The sequence below is a fragment of the Asterias amurensis genome, chromosome 10, assembly GCF_032118995.1.
Source record: "Asterias amurensis chromosome 10, ASM3211899v1".
In the NCBI taxonomy this organism is placed as follows: Eukaryota; Metazoa; Echinodermata; class Asteroidea; order Forcipulatida; family Asteriidae; genus Asterias; species Asterias amurensis.
The window spans coordinates 19371699-19382744 of record NC_092657.1 but is presented as its reverse complement, the minus strand read 5'-3'; the positions used below and the strand labels follow the sequence as shown (position 1 = coordinate 19382744).

At 42.3% G+C, this 11046-nt stretch overlaps 1 pseudogene; it reads right to left on the bottom strand.

Moving 5' to 3' along the window:
* Positions 1-7791: 7791 nt before the first annotated feature.
* On the bottom strand, positions 7792-8778 carry LOC139942777 (microfibril-associated glycoprotein 4 pseudogene; annotated as a pseudogene).
* Positions 8779-11046: the final 2268 nt, after the last annotated feature.

Genomic DNA, 11046 nt, shown 5'->3' with positions numbered 1-11046 from the left:
GCGAATAAAAACGTTTACATTCACGGTAAATTCGTCAAACAATTGCAACTGGATGGTGAACATTTTAATTTTGGTCACCCTTCGGTCGTCCTTGGCCCTCGACCTCTCCTTAACAATAATGTCGAATAGTAACCAACGCTTGTTAATGCTATAGCCAATGCCTTACAAATAGGCAACGAACGTTGCGCACGTCGCGACTGAGCTTACTAGCAATTTCAAACAAATAAACTGATTGCTAGCGAATGTTTTCGAACGCCGAAATGGCTTACAAACGTTAAAATGCTTTTAGGAATGTTACGAGTGTCTTACCATCGTTGCCAATGTCTTGCCATTTTCTGACTAATTTCCGAACAATGGATTACGCGGCCGCGATTGCTATCAATACCGGGCGAATCTCGCTCTGGCCACCTGTTCGTTTGACAAACAGCAACACCACTTTTGTAAGAAAGGGGACCCGCGAAGATTACAAACGCAATACAGGTGCCTTTACGAACGTTGCCAACGGTTACGCATGCTTTACAAACGTTAACAATGGCTTATCAACGCTAACGAATGTCGAGGCGAATGACCGTCTTCGCAACATTTGCTGAAATTAACAAGCCGGTTTGTTAATTGACCGATCTTCGTAAGGAGATGGGGCGTGACGGGTAACCGTTCCGAATTTGTTACGAACGCTTACGAAGACACGGCGAATGTTGCGAAGTATGAGCGATTGCCAAATATTTTCATTCGTAAGCACATTCACCTAATATTAACGGGCAGGCGGAACCCGTTAGCCAATCCCCTCCAGCTAAGGGTTAAATGGTGACACCGTGGCGGGGCGGTTTTCCGGCAGGCGTGACTTGCGTCTTTAGGGCGGATGAGGCTCTTCTCCACCCCAACGGCTCAGTGGGCCTGGAGGACGGCGACCCCAGGTTACTACAGCATTGAAGGTAACATGATGAATGCACACACGACTGCAAAACCTATACTTCCAGCGGCGGGAGTCCGCAGGAACTTATTAGCAGCTGGCCAAGGTCCTGGCCCTTTTGGGCTCCATGAGGGTGCCAAGGCTACTGCGCACCCTTTGAAGTGCAAGAAGTCGATAATTCTATCAACGTTCAATGCCTTCACAATAAGAGATGAGTCAAGGTCTGAGGAGATGGCAGCATGTAGCGAGAATTGATGTATTGATGTCCATGAAGACATCAGGTATAGCAAGACAGGCGGGATGGACTTAATTACCTCATCTGACCGGAGGAACACCAGAAATGGTAGGGTAAACACTCTGTTAGTCCACGAGTTCTTGTAGCAGAGTTTGATGGCAACCCTGTCACAACAATTATTGTATGCTACTTTCCACACAACTGCAGCAGCGAGACAGATGTCGAGCAATGCTTAAACAATCTCCGAGTTGCTGTTGGGCAGGTGCCAGCGCACAACTTGTTGGCTGTGCTTGGGGATTGGTCAAACCGGAATGGTCAACTTCTATTCAGTTTTCTCCGAGAAAACAGCCTCCTTGCAGCCAACACCTTGTTCCAGAAGCGAAGAGGCAAACTCTGGACTTTTGAAGACAGAGCCACAGAAGACCGTCGCCAACTGGACTTCATCCTTGTTCGACGAAAGTGGCGCAACAGTATTCTTAACGCTGTGGCATACAGCAGCTTCAGGACAGTGGCCTCCGATCACAGGGTTGTGTCGATGCAAGTTAGGCTTAGCCTCAGACAACCCAAGACCACAGCCTTCAAGGAGAAGGTTGTTTGAATTTTCCTCCCGTCCTGATCTACAGGCAAAGTACACAGTGGTAGTGCTTAATCGCTTCCATGTGCTTGGGAGTAAACGAGAAGACGAAGGAGAAGGGGAGGAAGAGAACGAGCGAGGAGAGTTAAGAAGAGAGGAGGATGCAACAACTCTTTACCAGCACTTCATCGTGGCCAACTTAGAGGCAAAGAAGAGCTTGCCTAAGGTGAATCGAGTAAAAAGAAGTCACAATTCTGATCACCCAGAAGTTGTTGCAGCACGAAAGATAGTTGAGGAACAACATGATGCCTAAATCCGGAGCAAGAATATACAGCTATTGGACGTGTATGAAAGGCTGAGCGAGGAAGAGTTTGCATTAAGAATCGAGGGCAAGCAATGAGGCATGGAGAATAGTCAATGGGGTCAGTGGCAGGAGGAGGTCAAAAGCAGGACAAGTCAAGGGAGAAACCGCGTAAAGTCATGGTTCACCCACTTCAGAAATCTGCTGGGAGATCATCCTTCTGTGACTGGTGAGGATTTGGAGATCGCAGACGTACTCACGAACGTTGGCATTGATGATGGCCCCTTCTCTCGATGGAAGAGCTAAGGAAAGTCAAATGCTCCCTCAAGCAGGGGAAAAAGGGCAGACCCAGATGACATTCCCCCGGAAGTGTTGAGAAACTGTGAGCTTGATGTAATAATGCTGTTCTGCAATATGGTCCTGATGGCGAACAACATGCCCACCCAGTGGTCCCTGTCCAACATCATCCCAATCCCTAAACCTGGAAACCTGTCCTCACCAGACAACTACCGTGGAATCAGTCTCACCTACACCATGGCCAAAGTCTATAACCGGTACAATCAAAACGGTTTCAGAGAAAAACGTTCTACTGTCGCACAAATCTTAGCCCTCCGCCGTATTATCGAGGAAGTAAAGAACAACAAACCGCCGGCTGTACAGACTTTTATAGATTTCAAAAAGGCCTACGACTCCATCAATAGAGGCAACATGATCAAAATCTTGAAGGCGTATGCAATCCCACCCCGGCTTCTTCGAGCCATCGAAGCCATGTACACCAATACCACTGCCAAAATCATCACCCCGGACGGAGAAAGCGATGTGTTCGAAATTGTGGCAGGAGTTCTGCAAGGCGACACGCTGGCTCCATTTTTATTCATCATTGTACTTGACTTCGCCCTGAGACAAGCCCTCAAAGAACACGAGGAACTAGGCTTCACCATCACCACAAGAAAGTCTAGAAGAATCGGCCCAATGACCCTCTCCGAACTAGACTTCGCAGATGATATAGACCTACTGTCTGACAACATCATAGAGGCACAAGAGCTACTCAGCAGAGTTGAGTCGGAGTGTGAGAAGGTTGGTCTCCATCTCATTGCCAAGAAGACGGAGTATATGGTTTACAACATAGGTTCATCACTAAAGGAGGTAGACGACTTCAAGTACCTCGGCTCCAGGATGCAGAGTACAGAGAAAGCCCTCCATGACATGAAGAAGATCTGGACATCTCAGCTCCCCAAGGGTTTAAAGATGAGATTCTTTCATGCCGCAATAGAAACCATCCTGCTGTATGGGTGTGAGTCTTGGACTCTCACAAAGGCAATGACCAAATCCATCAATGGTTGCTACACCAGGGCCCAATTTCATAGAGCTGCTTAAGCAAAAAATTTGGCTTAAGCAAAAAATTCATTGCCTAGTAAAATCAGATTACCGGCCAAGACTCCACTCAATTGTAATGCTAAGTAAACAACAGCATAATACTAGTCATAAGCAATGTATATGGCAGGAAACTTTGGCCAGTAACATGTGTAAAATAAGCGAGCTATTTTCGTGCTTAAGCAATTTTTTTGCTTAAGCAGCTCTATGAAATTGGCCCCTGGATGCTACGGATGGCACATAATGTCTCCTGGAGGGATCACAGCACGAACCTGCAGCTCTATGGCAACATCCCCCAACTGAGTGAGAAGATCAAGGAGCGCCGCTTGCGCCTTGCTGGTCACTGTCTACGGCACCCAGAGCTACCAGCCCATAAAGCCATCGTGTGGGAGCCCACTCACGGCAGGCGTTGCCCCGGAAGACCCAACAAGACCATGCTCAAGACCCTGATCGAGGATGCAGGAGTAGGCAAGGAGGAGCTTTTCAGCTGTATGCAGGATAGAGTTGTGTGGCGTGTCAGACATAGAGCCCGACTCAAACATGCGGCAACGCGACAACTTGGGTCGACTGAGTGAGTGAGTGAGTGTCAAATAGATTTACAAAATAACAAGAATAGCAAGCGGGTGTAAGGAGCTGTTATTAAATGTTACGGCTGTAAAATAGCCAATCACTCAGAACTGTTGTCAACGCCCCTACTGCGAGTGATGCACAGCAGTTTGACCTGATTGACAACCCGCAATTTTGTATCAGCATTTTGAATTTTGGTTTATTAAGGTTCGAGAAAATTGTACGCGGCAATTAGAATCAGTGAACTTGTTTGTTATACAGTCACAGCTTCCTACTAATATTAATAAAGATACAAATATGTCAATCACATGTTTTATTTCACCTACAATAACTTTAGGATCGAGCTCCAATCCGAAACATCGCGCACACAACGTTTGAATGGAAACAAACCCTCTTCAGATTTCTAAACGCTTAACATCTGGGAACTATATATATATTTTTTTTACATTTTTGTTGGTCTCATTCAGTTTACTTAACCCAAGAAAAAAAAGTCTCGAGTAAATGCAGTCAAATTACATTCGTTATAATATCGAAGGTATATAGAGTCACAAGGAAAGGTAATACAATTAATATTAGTTTTGTGATAAATTAAACTGAATTCCAGATGAAGGAACATTCCGTCGTGACTTCAGAAGAAACAAATTAAAAAAAATAACAAACAATGGACTCACCACCAAGAACCAGGAATAGAAAGAGACCCATCTTGTCCTCTACACTGACGACAACTCTCTGTTTCACCAGAGACAGTCAGAGTTCCTGAATCCTTTTGAAAAAAAGTAGCAATTTTACCAACAGATGCAGACAGCGAATCTTAAACTGAGGCGAGATTTTGATCTGTGTTGATCAACAGCTTCCTTCCCTGCACTGAGTGATTAAATCTACGCACAGCAGTTAAATACACACTATACACTTTGCGTGTTACATGTTTAGTACACATTTTCGGAAAAAGCAGTGCTTTTTGCACAGACAATAGGCACATGCGCAGAGCACAGCGGCGTGGGTTGCGGGTCCACGTGGGAAGCTTTTGTTTCCTAGATGCTCTGTAGTGCTATGGCACTATTAATTGGCAAACAAGTGATTGTACTTGCCAATATTCCTGCTGCCCCAAAAAAGCGCGGTTAAGCTGCACGTTACGCAGCCAAAAAAGTGAACGTGAACGTCAAAATATTGTTTGTTTCTGGGTGACGTCACCACTTCGGGCGTTGTGCATGCTCATGTATAACGTCTGCGCGCACGTACGTACCTAACGTGAAAAATGGTAACTTCACGTACGCTAAAAACGTGAGACTCCAACGACACAAGATCCTGACGTTCACGTTTACGCGGAAAACATGCAGCTAAAGGCCCTGTCACACCATGGCGTATCGCCTGAACGTATGCCAACGTATGCACAAAATAGTTCGAAAAATATTCAAAGTCCAAGAACGTCCAACTTCCCAACGAGCTGCATCAAAAACATTGACGCGGGCAATTGTGCGTATGTACGCGCGGCCGATCTAGTTTTTTTAATTCGTTATATTATATGGTGTAGAACAAGTTTTGGTTCGCCATGGAGGCGGTCAAGATTTCACGTTCGAAAGGTTACGCGCGAAAATGAACACGGGAGATAGGCCTTTGACGCGCTAAATGTTACGTGCTGACGGCAAAAAGTAACGTTCTGACGGCAACGCACAGAAAATGTACATGGGAGATAGGCTATGGCAGCCCCCATGCCAGAACCCGCGTATGTACGCGCGGCCGATTTAAACGTAGTTGTCCTATTCTATGTTTACAGCATGGCCATGCCCATAGATATAGAAAAGAATAACTAGATCGGCCGCGCATACATACCCGGGTTCTGGCATGGGGCCGCCATTGCCTATCTCCCGTGTACATTTTCTGTGTGTTGCCGTCAGCACGTGATTTTTTGCCGTCAGCACGTGACATTTAGCGCGTCAAAGGCCTATATCCCGTTTTCATTTCCGCGCGTCGCCTTTCGAACGTGAAATTTTTACCGTGTCTCAAAAAAGTTCTATACACTTTTGAAATGGTTGACGAATACAAAGTACATGATTATGGGGTAAAATGTTTAGATGTATGGATAGCTTATGGATTCAACTCCAAATGACACCAAAAAGTCAGAAAATCTAATTTGTATCCTTTACGTAAAAAACAACTGGACAATGCATTGAAATGAACGGGATTCCTGGCTGGTTTGTCCTTAGTCCTTCTTCTATATTTTCCAGGTGAGTGTCTATGTTATAACCAAGTTACTAATAAATTATTTTCGTACCTTTTGTGCTCTAGTTATTTGACAATGACATTAAAAGTTAACACACCAGCGCGAGTGTAATACGGAAAATTGGCACTTCAGCCGCCGATTTCACAAAACTCTTCCTAACTTAAGACTAATAATCTAAGGACTGAGGACGAGTCCCAACCTTGCACTTTAGCATGCAGACTTGAAGATTATTCCTAAATTAGGACAAGTTACTCGTCCTAACTCGAGATAAGACGAGTCCTAACTCTTTGTGAAATCGACGGCAGCGTCTCATATCCAACGAGGTCGTATTTATCTTCAATCAAACTTGGGGCGTGGCATTGGACACACAATGCAGAGGTTGAATTGAATTGAATGGTTTTTTCGTGAAGTATTTAAAAAATACATGAAATTTAAAATCCTATTGTACAGCAACATATAAAATATTAAAATGTAAAATTGCACAAGAATTACCACAATACTACATAAAACAATAACCTTAATGTAAGTAAAAATCATTAAAGTTTATGTAAAAAACAAAAAAAAACAAGCAAAACAAACAAACAAACAAACAAACAAACAAAAAACAAAAAAACAAACAAACAAACAAACAAACAAACAAACAAACAAACAAACAAACAAGCAAGCAAGCAAGCAAGCAAGCAAGCAAGCAAGCAAGCAAGCAAGCAAGTGTTAGTGTTAGTGTTATAGTGTTCAAGAGAACAACGGCTGGAACAGTTGTGTCACATCATGCGACATGCGCGACGCGCACAGCTTTCACTTGACCGAAAAGGTATTTAGGAACGGGAATCAAAGTGTGTTGAATCGGTTTTCAACTATCGATTGAAACCCGCCGAGGCCTAGTTCTTGATAATTAACCTCGTCTCGGTAAAATTATCAAGAACCAGGCCTCGTTGGGTTTAAACCACTAGTTGAACACCTCTTCATCACACAATGATTCCGTTATTTAAACCACCAGGCGCCTTCATAATACACGGCACAATTGTAGCTACTTTAATCATCATTGTCCTGATCTTTTGTTGTGATTGAACGGTCAATTTGTTGTTGAATGATGGTTAAATATACCAATGTGAACGTTCCGTAATATCCCTTCCATCACAAACAAGTAGTTGACAGTTCCTTCGTCAACTACATTTTAGCCTTCATATTTAAAATCTTTTTTTTTAGTTGATCTTTCACAATGATTTTTTTTGGAATTTGTTTTAATTGTAGTCTTTAGCGAGTTTGTTTTCTTCCTTTGTTTGTTTTTTAAGTTGATAATGTTAAACGTGGTTAAAATGGCTTACCATTGTTGTTATCTTAAACTGTGTGTTCATATGGAGAGTCTCGGAGCATTTATTAGTTACAGAAACTAAGAAAATGGCATCTCACAGCGTGTGTTTGTGCGGCCATTTTGTAAGTTGAACAAACAGCATCGCGTGAGCGTTCAATAAAAAAAACTAAAATGTGTATTTCATATTCAACGCGCGTGCAGAATGACGCGCTTGTCATCTTGCAGTCCCGTGGCGTTTGTGCACGAAGCATCACTCGTGCGCCCTCTAGTTCTTATATATAACTCTATGGTCGAGAGTTACAAGACTTGGCGTATTTTCATGTTGCATTTCTTCAGGGAGTACTTAAATCCTTTCCAGTCATACCATTGTATTCCATGTCCATATGACACGTTTCCCTGTCGATAGTATTTACCATTCAGATGAGCCCGAAAGCAGCTTTTAAACCACCAGGCGCCTTCATATTGCTCAGCACAATTGGCATTAGACCTAACATCATTGTCCTGATCCTTTGTTGTGAATGGGTAGCCGTCATGACCTGACTAGGAATCACCTGCTGTACTCTGAGCATCATATAAACCAACCCGGAGAGTGTACTCGTCACCTGTAACAGCAAACTCACCATAAGAAGACCAAGCTGTGTTGGACTCCCAATCTTCAATATCTACTGTGAATCGCCATTCACCCGATCCAGTAAGGTCACGCAGGATATCATTCCCCAACCAGAACTCATTCTCTAGATCACCAAACCCAGATTGGTATTCAGTCCAGTTACGGTAAAAGTCAACAGTGCCATCTTGTCTCCTCTGGAACACGATCCAGCCTCCTCCATCTGTCTTCATATCACAGTAGACATGTAATTCATCAGTCATGCTTGTAGGGTAGATTGTGTATATGCCATTGACACAGTAACCGGCTTGATGCAACTCCATCCAACTGCTATACCTCTTCAGGTCCGGAATACCAAATAAAAGAGTGTCAACCTTTTCATCGTAGTATACACTTCCTTGCGATTCGAAAAAGTCATCAGGGCTGTTTGCTCTGGTGATATTGTTGAATTCACAAACATGGCTACATAGTTGGTAGTTGAACGACACACACTGTGGATCCATAGAGCAGTCTCGCCCACAGATCACAGGAGAAGATACAGTCTTCCACTGAAACACATGATTCTCCAAGGCTCGGTTGGTAGCTTGATACATGGTTGAGATTAATCTCTGTGGATTCTCACTCTGACCATAAAGTACCATGAGTAACAGAGACGAAGCAAAGACAAGAGCTCCCATGATGAACTTGTACGTAGTAAAGGTTTCGGATACCAAACGAAAATAGAGAACTTTGCTAAAGAAGCTGGTAATGTTGTCAGTCACAGTTGCTTATCTTATTAAACACATAAGCTGTCAATATTTAAGTTTTCGTCATTGCAAATCGTCTGCGAAGCAAGATTAAGTTTAAACAGGAGCTCCGTTTCAGTTGATCCACTCTGTGACACTGGCAAAAAGAGAGTGTTTGTTTTTCAGATTGTTTCCAACCACGCAAGTCATTTGGTGTTTTGGATGACAACAAAACGGTAACCATAGAAACGTTAATTAAATTTTAAGTCGTTGCTGGCTGATAATTTTATTATTTTATATGTAAAAGCTACTTTAACATATTAATACAATTTTTTTTCCTCAAAAGATTCAGTGATGCGTGCACGCCATAGAGCACACGATACTTGTTTTTTCATTATAATGGCTTCCTTGGAGCATTTTAAATGGATAGAGCGTCCTATAAATGTACATTATTATTACTATAGTTAATCGTTTTATCACTCAATGATTATTACTGCACTCGTTCAAAAGGGCAATACTTGGTTAAGTTTAGTCAATTAGGCACCGCATCTTGCTACGCTATTTTACTCACGCAACATGTCACAGCAATTATTTCCCAATTACACAGCTACGGAAGCACTGGATATCGCCCTAGAGCACACGTTAATCGTTTCAAGACGGAATGGTTATTACTGCACTCGTTCAAAAGGACAATTAAGTAGTTAAGTTTAGCCAATTATGCACCGCATCCTGCTACGCTTATTTACTCCCGCAACACAACAATTATTTCCCAATTACACAGCTACTGAGTGACTGTTGCAACATAAATAATTACTCCAACTAATAAATTAATAATAATAATAATTTATTTTTAATAGTGCATCTTCCATAAAAAAATATCAAAACGCTGAAACTACGCTAACACGAGGTCAATAGGCGTATTATTTATGGTTAACTACACAGACTATATTCATGGGACAAACAATATCCATGAACACAATTTAACTACTAGTTCCTTTACTTTTGTATATCGCTTGTTTAAATTTCTAGATTACAACATTTGTCAATAAGAATTTATATTGTAGGGTGTTTTTACCACCTGATAAATATACACAGACACAAGGATTTGTTGTTGTAGTGAACTCTGCCAAGAGTTAATTTATTCCGTACTCTGAATTCGGTGGTAAAACGCCCATTCATAATAATATAAGGGATTTCCCTTTATTTAATTCCATCCAGTGATATCCACACTCATAAAGAAGTATACCAGTTCCCATTATAATACACTTTGCGACCAATTCGCAAAGGGTCCCAATCCCTCACTTTGCGAACGGTAAATTTCCAATCCGCAAAGGTTCCCACTTCTCGGCGATTTGCCAAAGAAGGTACCAGACTAATTACAATTATTATAATTATAAATGCACTCATTGACTGGAGAAAACTCCGGGTCAATGAGGTTCCCACTTCCAGCGAGTTGCCAAGAAGGTACCAAATTAATCTACTTCTTTATATACAATCACATCATTTTATTACCACCATATTTATCCATATCAATTCACATAAATGAATTTACCACTTCCTCACAGGCTACAATGCCTATTAGCTTCTTGTTTATAGGAACAACCTAAACTTACCGCTTTAAGTGTAAGTTGTAATATTATCAGTCATATCAATCTGTACCACGTATTTCGTAATACCCTGACCCTTCCATTAACCCCAGGGAGGGAGGGAGGGAATTTTGCGAAACTATACAATCTATCTTAACTCCTCGGTGGCAGAATATTCAATGACGGTTCCCAGAAAGACAAGCACCCTTTCCCCAAATGCATTGCTTTGGTTGGTTGAAAAGAACAATGGAACCACGTCTGAATGCGCCCTGACAATCCCAATCGCTTATAGCCCCGACTGTGCAACCTGACTATAATTATGCATATTTCCTGGTGTTAAATCGGTTTACTGCGTTACGCATTAAACCCTATTACCACCTGATAAATATACACAGACACAAGGATTTGTTGTTGTAGTGAACTCTGCCAAGAGTTAATTTATTCCGTACTCTGAATTCGGTGGTAAAACGCCCATTCATAATAATATAAGGGATTTCCCTTTATTTAATTCCATCCAGTGATATCCACACTCATAAAGAAGTATACCAGTTCCCATTATAATACACTTTGCGACCAATTCGCAAAGGGTCCCAATCCCTCACTTTGCGAACGGTAAATTTCCAATCCGCAAAGG